We start from the raw sequence: 12300 nt of genomic DNA, 5'->3' as shown, positions 1-12300 counted from the left end.
TGGAAAGTTTCTAGAAGATATAGATTTTCGGGCTGGAGAAATGGCTCAGCTGTTAAAGGCTAGGCTCCCAACCATAAATATAAGTGTTTGGTTCCCAGCACCCACGCCTGTCTCTCCAGCTACCTATAACAAAGCAGATGCTGAGACTCATAACCAAACTTTGGGCAGAGTGAAAGGGGAGATAGTAAGACCTGGAGAGAACAGGAGCTCCACAAGGAGAGCAACAGTATCAAAATATCTGGGCACAGGGGTCTTTTCTGAGACTGATACTTCAACCATGGGCCATTCATAGAGATAACCTAGAACCTCTGCTCAGATATAGCCCACGGCAGCTCAGTTTCCAAGTGGGCTCCCTAGTAATGGGAACAGGGACTACCTCTGACATGAACTCAGTGGCTGGCTCTTTGATCAACCCCCACTGAGACTGGGAGCAGCCTTGCCAGGCCATAGAGGAGGACAATGCAGCCAGTTCTGATGAGACCTGATAAGCTAGGGTCAGATGGAAGGGGAGGAGGACCTCCCCTATTAGTGGACTTGGAGAGGGGTTTGGGAGGAGATGAGGGAGGGAGGGTAGGATTGAGAGGGAATAAGGAAGGGGGCTACAGCTGGGATACAAAGTGAATAAACTATAATTAATATAAAAAATAAAATTAAAGAAAGGATATAGATTTTCTCCAAAAGTGACTTGGTAGACACAGAGTATAAGAGAATTTAATAATTGCCTAAATTGATTTGATTTTTTAGTGTTAAAAATGAGGACTTAAAACATCACATGTAGAATAAGCCTGAGAATGAGTGTAGAAAATATTCCCACTCAATCCTTTCCCTCCATTTATTAGACATTTCCTAAATGACAGCTGCTCAGTTAACATTTTTTTGGTAGATTTTAAAATTAATTCTTATAATAACTCTAGTGTGCATTATCATTTGATTTTAAAATAGAGAAGGCTGAAGAAAAAGAAGGTATAAAATGCATTTTCCAAGAAAAACAAAACAAAACAAATACCCCTCCCTCCCAAACTGGAGTATAGTCATGCAGTGGTGGTACACACCTTTAATCTTAGCACTCACAAGGCAGAGGCAGGTGGATCTTTGTGAGTTCAAGGCCAGCCTGGTCTATAAAGCTAGTTCCTGGGCAGGCAGGGATGTTACACGGAGAAACTTTGTGTTAAAAACCAAACCAAACAAACACACCAACAACAAGAACAAGTATTGTGATTATTCTTTGACCTTTTTTTTTTTCCCCCCTAGATCACTAAAACATTTGAGATGCTTCCAGATGGAGGACAGAGAAGGGGAAAAACAAGTCGTTGTTCCTTTCCTCCATCACTAAATGCATCATTGCTTTACCCACTTGAGAGCTTAGAATTCTTAAATAAAGTGGCCTCATCCTCTTTGGGAGGAAATGAGGAACTAAGATACATGTCTAGGAGCCATACATTTTATTTAATGTAGATAGTGGAATCTGAGGTCATTTGTTACCTTGAATTTGTCTAGAATTTAAGCACAACATTTTTGTTTAGAAGATCTAGGTCTCTGTAATTCATTTGGGTAAAAGGTTGGCTTGGAATTCACAAGACATTGGCACCTTGTGAGAGAAGCAGTGTGTAACTGTATTTAAAAGTCACTGCCTTTTCTGAATTGTGCTCTTAAATGTTCCAGGGACAAATAGTCGGCAAACAATTCTTTTTGCTATTCACCCATTAGCAAAAGTCAAGCATGCTAGCAAAGAATGCTCGCTTGAGTGTGGAGAGGATGGGTATTTGGATAACTCAGTCACCTGGGTCTCTTGTCAGTCAACTTTCTCTTGCTGTGACAGAATCCTTGGCACACAACAACTTGAAGGAAGAAAAGGCTTATTTGGGATCATATATAGAGAGATGTTTGTCCAAGTTTGTCACGTGGTCCTATTCTTTTAGGTCTGTGGTGAGACAGAACATCATGGGAAGTGAGCATAGGGTATCTAGAACAGTTTCTTACTCATAAAGGCCAAAAGAGAAGGAACAGAGTCAAGGAGTGCCAGTTTCCTCCCTCAAGGGTATGCCTTAATAACCACTGTCTCCTGAAGGCTTCCCAGTTTATGAAGCTTCCACTACTCCCCATCAGCACCACGGTTCTACATGTCTTTAACACACAAACCCGCTGGTTACACTTTATAAGCAAACTGTAGCAGTTCCTTAGTAAGTTTTTTGAGTTGGAAATCATAATGTCTTCAATGACTGTTTTTTGGAAACTCCAGTATTTCAGACATTTCGGATTATCTTTTTGTGACGTAGCAGGCAGGGTATGAGGCCACCATGGATCACAAAATCCACAGTCAAATGTCAATTTTCCAGATGTGGCGAGGGCAGTTTCTGAGAACAGTTCTAATTTAAGGTTGCCAGCAAATAGCTAGGAACAAAAATGCACTTAATCCAAATAAGTGCTTCTCTTTTCTGTGAGAACCTAAACATTTCACCAAACCAAGTCTCTATATAGTGATAAGATGGACTGTTCTTGGCTTAAGGACGTTGTCTTTAGGATTATCTTTATATGTTTATTCACTGTGTGACTTTAGACCTTGTTAGTATGTGCTTCAGCTTCCCTATGTATAAAATGAGATTAATGACAACATTGAGTGCAGGAGCCTTTTGTAAGACTTAACTAGATTAACATATGTAAAATATATAGAATACTACCTGCTCACAGTAAGACATCTAGAAGAATTTTCTTTTATGGATGTTGTAATATACATTTATGTTTGGTAAATACTATATTTAAATGACCAAATATATTATTTTTATTAGTCTGGAGTGATTAATCATCAAGAACTATAGAAGGACTCTTTATCTCCTTTTGCACAAGTCTTTATGCCCAGTGGAGACACTGAAGCATAACAGTTGAGGAAGGAAGAAGTCTGGGCAGGACTGAACTTTTGTTTTGAAAGTGATTAATTTATAGAAACTCTGTCTTACACACAAGGACAACTCTGGTGGAATAACTTGTTCTGTTTTCCAGTGTCTATTTTACCCACAAGACTTTAGAGTGGCATCAGAAAACATCTCCAGGCTGATGTATTTTGGGACTTTGAGTCTGGAAATTGCTAGCACGATGAGTCTATGAAAATCCTGCGCTCTGCTGTGTATGTGACAGTTTTCTTCTATTGTTCCTGGAGAGACATGGGGGTTGCACTGTACTGTCACATATGTCTTCAAAGAATGCCTGGCTAACTAACGCAGTAAAATACTCAAGGAACAGCCAAGATGCATCCAAAATAAGCAAATGGTGAGCTATATTTTGTTTGATGAAAAAGAAGTAAGACTCTACTCTCCTTACCTTAAGGAGTTGTACAAAACAATCAAGCATCTTGCTTTCTGTCTGTCCCATAGCTTTAAGGTTTCTACTTCTATGAAGAACAACATCATGTAAAGGAAGAAAGTCCTAATTTTTTCAAGAAACTGATGGAAAGGAAACGAGATAAGGAATCAGCCAGCTGGCAGGTATTTATTCAGTATTCTCTGCTCCCTCCCTCACCTCGTATTCTCATTGTCTCTTTTCTGCATATATTCCATAAGACTTAATTACAGGGCTTTAGGTCCCTGTCCCTCTCATCTGTCTTCTGAAAACTTCACATTGATTGTCCCCATGGCCAACTAAGAAATACCATAAAGCACATTTGTAGCTTGTTACTCTAAGAAGGGACCAGAAACATGGAACTGTCACTGCCTATGGTAGCTTTTTTGCCCATAGTGATGTGGTAGAGAAGATGAGAGGATGACAATGATTTTTGAATTGAGAAGAGATCAATTATCTATCAGTGATTAATTAAAGCAATGGTGTTGTAGTTTCTTGCTATCAATACAAAATCAAACTTGTGAAGATTAAATGTAATAGAAGGAAATCAAAAGAACTTGCCAATAGCAAGAAGTATAATTACTTTTATACACTGTGGAATGCTTGTCACCGAGCCCTGGGGGATAATACATCCACTCAGGCTGTGTCAGCTAGACTTCCTTCTTTGAGTCACAGAATCCAGAAACTACCGTCACTATTTTCTTAATTTTTCTAAGGGTAATACAGAGCTTTTCTACATGTTTAAGAAATAAATTAATTTGAAGTACAATAGTTAATTTGACAAATCTTACGCTTTTAGAGATTAATCATTTGAGGTTCAAAAGTTCCTTTGAAAGGCCCAGGAAATAATCACTAATCTCTGTCTCTTTATCTTCTTAGGAAACCAGCCTACAAAGAAAACTTGGCAGTGTGAGCAAACCCTGCTTGGACTTCTGTCACCCAGCAATCTGCATCATTTTGCCATTGCTGGTATTGTCATTTGAATTTTGCAACTTCTGAGTGCATATTACAGGGTAAGGCAAGTAGTTCATTATGTTGGTGTAATGGAAGTTTTGCTTTCTTTGTAAACTCAGTTATATTAGTAAGCATGTTTCTGTTTTAATCCCAAGAGTGGGATTTTAATTGAGCTGTAGTTTGTCCACACCTGTTAATTGCCTCATGCAGGGCGTAGCTTTTGCCAGCTGGTAACGGCCTTCCATGTGCAGCATAGAGAGGGGTGTGGTCTAGGGCTCCATAGAAATTGAGAGCTGAGAAACAGAAGGTGTGGTGTTCGGTGTTGGCCTGTTGTGTGTAGCAGTTTGAAGAGACCAGGGATGGACAGTGTAGCAGTTTGGAACAGACAGACAGAGAGAACCGCTTTCGGGCATAGCAGCATGGAGGAGACTGCTAGTTGCCTCTTTGGTTGACAGAGATTGCTATAGAGCCCTAAATGAACCCCTTGACTCTAAACAGCCGGGAGAAGTAAAGGAGTCTGGGCTCTCTATCCTCGCTAACCTTTTCTTTCCTATGTAGGGTTGTGAGGTTAGAAGGGAGGTTGAAGCCTAAATATCCCAAATAAAGAAGAGTTGCACAAAAGAGAGCTACATGCTGGTGTCTTACAAAACCGGAAAAAAGAAAAAACAGTTCTCAACAAAATATCATGGAGGTTCAATAAAGTCTCTGTCGTTCTGAAAAAAGAAAAAGGAAGTCCTCTCTGTTCTTCACAACTTACACTCAGCAATGACTCTTCAACCTGGAGTAGAGCATATTTTCTTTATCCTCTTGATTTCCTCTCAGGACAAATACTGATGCTCATACAGTTTTGAATTGCTACCCATTTACTTCAAAACCAACAGTCTCCAGTCTCTGCTATTTGAGGCACTGCGATGACATGAGAGTGAAGAGAAAATGTGTGATGTTGAAGACTAGAGAGAAAGAAAACAAATGGGCTTAAGAATGTTGAAGCAAGCTTGCTTCAAGGAGAGTCATTACCCAATGCTTACAAACACTGCCTCAGTTTAGCTGATACAACTGTCCGATAGGTGATATTGGCCATCCAAGCAACATTTTAATTACATTTATTATTTATTATTTGAAATGAATGTGTAGCAATTCACAGCTGTATGTTCGCCTCCCAACACCCTCCTCTCACACTCTTTCCCTCATTCTCACCTCTCCTTGTTCTTTCCCAGATACTTTTGACATGGCAATGAGAAAAAGAGCTAATGTGTTCTCTGATTAGTAATCATGTAGACACCGGTATGTGTTCACATGTAGCATGTACACGAGTTATGTGCACACAGAAGCTTGAGCAGGCTGTCTTCCGGTAACCTCAGTCCTGTCACCTTGAAATAGGGTCTCTTGCTGAACTGGAAGCATGGAGTTTTGACTAGGCTGGCTGCTTAGCAGCCTCTCAGGAATACTGGGGTTAGAGGCAGCCACAGCCATACCCAGCTTTTTTACATGCTGGGGATTTGAACGCTGGCTCTCAAGCTTACCCAGGGTTCCGCTGAGCCATTTCCTTAGTCACTGACTGTACTACTATACTTTTAACAACATGAAATCATGTGTTTTCATCATCTATGCATTCATACTGAGAATAAATTTATACCACTGTGTTATAAGAAAACTACATTCTTTGTTACTCATAAAAGAAAGCTCGGGTTAATGCAAGGAAAATCAAGGGAAATTTTAGAATTTTTGATCAGAAGCTTAAGATTCTTTGGTGTAAATGAAGTTTAAAGTAAAATTGATGGTGTTTCCTGTATCCTTTGAAAACTTCATCAAAGAGACAGAGAAACCAGGTATTATATAGAAATTTATTAACTATTACAGTGTCCCTAATAAACCTTTTTGCATTAGCAGCTAGCCACCTAGCCCCAGCTAGCCTTAGCCAGTATTACATAGCAAAACATTTGGAGTCATTTATATAAATACAAAATGATTATTTTTGCTTTTCCCCTTTTCATTGAGAATAGATTTTTTTCTTACATAATATATACTAATTATGGGTTCTTTCCCTCTACTCCTTTCCGTTCCTTCCCTCCTCCCTCCCATCCAAATCCACTCCCTCTTTGTCTCTCATTAGAAAACAAATGAGCTTCTAAGGAATAATAATAAAATAAAATATAGTAAGATGTAACAGAAACAATCACATTAGGGTTGGACAGGACAAACAAAAAGAAGGAAAAGAGCCCAAGAGAAGGCAGAAAAATCAGAAGCCTACTCGTTCATACACTTCTACAAAAATACTAAAATGGAAGCCATAATACATACACACAGTGCTTCAGTCTCTGTGAGTGCATATGAGCGTTGATTGTGTTGATTTAGAGGGCTTGCTTTTCTTGGTGTCCTCTATCCTGTTATTTCTATAGATTTTTTTTTTTTACTTCTGTTAATAAACTTCTTAAAAATGTTTGAAGGATTTCAGGTGTGTCTATCTTCTGATCTCAAAAAACTGCAGGTAAAACAAGATGGCCCATCAATGAATCATCTTGAAGTATTCCTCCGACATGTTTGGAATTGGCTTGATTGTAGAGGGATATGGCATCCTGTTTGTCAGGGAGACTTCTGTCTGGACCATGAGTGGAACATCTTCACTAAGCCAAGTCTCTTTTGTATATTGCAGTCTATTGGAAGCTCACTGATACCCAGATACGTGATGGCTTTATTAGGACCAGTTATAAAGAGATTTCTTACTGCAACACCTAGTTCCGGCATACTCATTTGATTGGATCTGATAAGACTACACTGTTCACAAAGCCCATAGTCCAGTTCTTCCTTGATGTAGTGGTCCAGGCAAGATGACCAAGGAAGGAATCTACTGAGACTGAAACCAATTCCACAGTTCATATTGTGAAACTTATTGGCTTTGTCATTAAAAGCAGCAATTTCTGTAGCATATACAAAGGTAATACCTAAAGGATGAAAAAGAAACATGAGTATTTCCCCCCGAAAGGTATCAAGTACTCATTTCTTAGTCTCCATTGGCATAGCTGAACACTCAAAACAGAGTGCGTGCTGGGTGACATCAGGAGGATCGCTGAGGAACCGGTGTTACAGGTGAGGTTGTGTGAACAGAGTGAGATCACAGTACGTTTATTGAGCATGGTCATCCAAAAGCAACAGGTTTTGGTTTGCAGAGGCAGAGATGCCCTGGGAAATGGCGCTCGCCTGATGAGCAACAAAACCTGAAGCAACCTTCCCATAGCAGGTGTCATCTTGAAGGCATACTGAAATCTGCATTTTAATAAGAACCCAAGTAATCCTTTTGTACATTAACTGCAGAGAATTCTCAGCTTTAATTAAAATAATTGGTTTACTTCTTTAAGCATATGGGCTTATTATTATGCCTATGACTTTCATTGTAATGAATGTCTTTCAGATGGTCTCTGAAGCACCCACATCACCATCTAGAACTGGTGTTCTTACCTTTCAGCATTTTGAAGGTTTTCTAAAAGGTATCAAAATTAGATAATTCTTGCTCCATCTTAAGTTCCAGCCAATTGTTAGATCTCTTAGACACTTTTCAATGACTGTAATAAATCCAGAGCACCATGATGCCAACTTATCATGTGTGGATCATGTCGTGATTTTACTGCTGTGTTAGAGCTCATGTTTCTGTGTCCTCTGAATTCACAGCTCATGGTTTCAGCTCTCCTTTGAGAATATTCCAAAGTGTAAGAAGCTACAAATGAAGTAGTTGTTTTTATTACAGACCAAGTTGACACACCAGGAGGCCACATATTGAGAGTGTCCAAGCCCAAGAGAGACCCATTCTCTTTACTGCTTCTCTCAAGGTACCAGAAATACCTCATCTTTGAAGAATGGCCTTGACCTGGGAATTTGTCCCTTAAGAGGTGAGAAGTCCTTTCAGTCTATGACACTGATGTCATGTATCTCACTGTCCAACTTGCTTCTAGATCATCAATAAGCAGTTTAAAGCTGACACAATAAGCTTGGATTCTGCCACTTGGCCTTGAGGATTGAGGGTTGTGTGTTTCTTCCGTGAACGTTTACTTAGCACCATTTCAGGTTGAAAATGTAGAAGAAAGGGTACTCATGGAATTTATTATTTTCTGTTTTGAAACAGTTTCTTGTTTGGTGGATAAAGTCCATAACAATGGCAGAGCTCGTGGCAGTAGGAGCCTGTGTGTGGCTGGGGATCTCGTGTTTCTCTTCATCTTATTTCAGAAACCAAAGTAATTACAGAGAACTAAAACTCCTGATAAAGTATATTTCGCTGTCTTACAAGGAAAGAAATAAGTAAAAGAAACGACACACTATAGTACAGAGTACATGTGTGTGTGTTTGTCTTTGCCATGTGCCTTCAATTCTGTACACACATATTTCTGTGATACAGTACAGACGTTTGAACTTAGAGGGCTGTCAAATTCTGATATACTCCTACAGTTAAACAGAAAAAAAAAATCTTGTGTTGCTTTAGGGGCTTTCTTTTATCTTTGAACAATCGAATTTATTTGGGACAATGTCCCCATTTTCTCCAAAGAAGATCTTTACTATACATGTGACGCGATCATATTAAAATTTTGTGGTATATTTTGAAACAAAAAATTCATATGTTTATTAATCTGGTAGAATGATATGAAAGGAATTGATTTCTGGAAGCTCAATTATCTGTGACATAAATAGTTCTATATGATATTCAAACTATATATAACAATTTGATTAAGTTATAGTATACAGCTGTCTGATCAAACAGAGAACTAGAGGTTTTTATAGAGATACTTTTGGGGCTGGTGAGATGGCTCAGTTGTTAAAAGAACTTAGCATTAAGCCTGATAACCCAAATTCAATTCCTGAGACCCATATGGTGGAAAAAGAGTATCAGCTCCTGAAAGTCATCCCGTGACCTCTCTGTACCCACCAGAAACACACACACACACACACACACACTGAAATTCAAAGATTCTTATAGATATAATTATCATACATTATCATACTTAACAATGAGTAAAAGAGGTGATTAATATCAATATTTAATAGCTTATTTGAAGCAAAAATTTGAAAAATGGTGAGAGATTCAGAGAAGGAAGAGGCAGATAAATACAGAAGGGAGGATGGTAAAGTAATAGTAAGAATGTCTGAAGAAGTCATAGAGAATCATATCATTATCTATTAGTTTAAATTACGTATAACAAAGGTAAGTCTGTTTATGTGAATACATCATGTACATTTAGTTTAAATAAAATTTTCCCACTTGGGCTGACAATGTTTCCCCCAAGAACCATAGACTACCAAAAGCAGGCATGAGAAGTCTCTTTTTAAGTTGCTGGTCAGGGTTGTAGAAGAGATTCCCAGCCCATTGTTGTTGCTCTTGGTTGCCTTTCTGAGGATGAAAGTAATTAATTCCCTAATTTCTTAAGACACCATGTACTTCAGGTATACACGTACAGAGGCTCTAACCTAAGGGCCGCTTCCCCGAGGAATAGCTTTCATGGCACTATAAGCAGCCAGGCAAGCTTCCAAGGGAGAGGAGTAGTCAACAGTTCTAGCCAGCTCTGATGGCTATGAATTACAACAATAACCAACGTGCCACAATAACTGTAAGGGCACAATAGTGGTATACATAGCGTGGCTGTAGCCAACAGCTCTTTAATTGCAGTTAGGAGAAATGCAGCACATCCCCAAAGCAGATAGGCTAGCATAGTACTCTTGGCATAATTATGTGGACTTCAGTAGGAACTTGCTCGTCTAAGACAGTTAATGCTTGCTTCTCTAGGTCAGACCTGCAATGCTGAGAGTGAGAAGTATAAAGATGATAAAATTGGCTCTCTCTCTCATTTTTACAACTGAATGAGTAGGCTCATCCTGTGGTAGAAAGCCACTTTTGAATTGGATCGTCGCAAGTCTAAATTAAACACGCAAACATTTCAAATTTGTTTCATTACACTTTACGAAACAACGAATTTACTCTTTAACGAAATCTACTTTCAACATAACAGAAATTTATTATTATTCTTGCTACAGATATCTCTGCAGACAATGATTTATACGTGATGTGATGACTAGTCATGGCTGTCAACAGGACACACCTCAAAAAGAGGGAATCCCGGCTGAGGAGTTGTCTAATCAGATTGGCCTGAGGGTATGTCTAGGGAGTGTGCTTTGATTTCTCGTTGGTATTGGCAGGCTTCCTGTGGGTGGGTCTATCCCTGGCAGGTACAAGCCTGAGCCTATGAGAAAGGCATGAACCTAGAAACCAGCATTCTTCCTGCATCAGTTCCTGCCTTTGGGTTTCTTCTTCTGAGTTGCTATCAGTCAAATAACCGTATTCTCCCCTAGGTTGTCTTTGGTTAGTGTTTTATAACAGCAAAATAAAATAAAGTGGAACACATGGGACTCATGCTTAGTATAGAAATAGGAAAGAAATTATGGCATTTTTTTTTTTTTTTTTTAAGAAATACTAACCTGAAAATATGGCTTTGTCATGGTTAGGGCCTGTCACAATGGCAGAAAGCCTAATGAACGCCCTGAAAATGCAGGCAAACAGACTTACGACTGTCTACAAAATGTGAGTAGTGACAGCTATAATAATAGGAACCATGTACCGAAAAATGAGCCACCATTCATTTTCACATGCTTGAGTGCTTCCTGACCCCCCCCGCCCCACTTCCTTTCATTTTTCCCCGTCACAACTCACCCTTTTCTTGGTCATAAATATTGAATTCCTGCTCTGTCCTAAGAACCACGCAAGGCTTATGATACTGTGGACATTGAAATCCAACCAGATGACGATTCTCATTTCACAGAGTCTGCAGTCTAGCAGGGAAGACAAGTATCAGCATTATCATGTTAGGCCAGGCCATGCTGAGACATCTGTGAGTATCCCTTTTAGTGGATAAATGGGAATGAGTGGGACTGCACAGGAGAGATGCTGGTTATGAAAATACTGCCTGCTAGCAGGAAGGGAGGACACTGCCCCTGTAACATGAGATGCGGTGTACACATTTTCCTTAAGAGCTCGGTTAAATCTGCATTGTTAGGGTGGATTGATTTTTAAATACAAATTAGATTTGTTAGCCCCCAGAGGGGCTAACTTAACTTTATAGTGATACCTTGTCTCCTATCACCAGAATTTGATTCTTATGTGAAAACTGCCAGCAAAAGACTCAGGCCTACAGCCCCTTTCTAATCCCTTTGTGTAAATCTCTGCTGATCTCAGGAAGATGGTTGAGGTCACGAGGAAGATTACACTATGGTGTTGTGTTTGCTACGTGGTTTTACATTAATTAGTCTCCTACGGATCTAGCTATGATTTAAGAGTTTTAGTCACAAAAATATGATTTTTGAAGCCTTACCACACACTCTCTCTCTTTCTCTCACTGTCTCTCTGTTTCTAAAATTTCAAGCACTGTAGAATGGAGATAAACAGCTCAGCTTACTGCCCTTCCCCTCTATTAATTGTAGGTTAGTTCTATTTAAGAACAACCAGCTATCTCAAGACAAAATGTTTGTGCTCCTAGTTTATGATTCCATTGATTTGTAGAAACTGAAAACAAAATGTAAGAAAAAAATCTGTGCTTCATCAACATCAGAACTATATAGAAATGTACATGCTCATGTTGTGTATGTGTGTGTGGTGTGATCGTATGTGAGAAAAAAGAGAAAACTCTTCTTACATTGAAGGATTTTTCTTTTTGCGTTTGATTTTAATAATTTAATAACAGGGATTATGAAGCTCACCTAATGAGAAATCAACAGAACACCAAAACAAAATGATGAAACAGCAGGACAAAGATCGATACCTACAAATTAGTCACCGTTTGTCTGACAATGGAGGCTTCAAGGCAATATTATGTTCCAAGGCAGTAGGATAATGACTTTGAATAACTAAAGTAATATAATAACTGGATAAGAGAACTGTGAAGTGAGAAATTTAATTGGTGAGTGTCTTAGTTTGGGTTTTATTGCTGTGAACAAACACCATGACCAAGGCCAACTCTTTTAAAGTTGGGTTTAACTGGG

This window comes from Meriones unguiculatus, chromosome 1 (assembly GCF_030254825.1).
Source record: "Meriones unguiculatus strain TT.TT164.6M chromosome 1, Bangor_MerUng_6.1, whole genome shotgun sequence".
NCBI classification, from domain to species: domain Eukaryota; kingdom Metazoa; phylum Chordata; class Mammalia; order Rodentia; family Muridae; genus Meriones; species Meriones unguiculatus.
The sequence above is the reverse complement of the archived record's forward strand: the minus strand, read 5'-3'. Positions refer to the sequence as shown.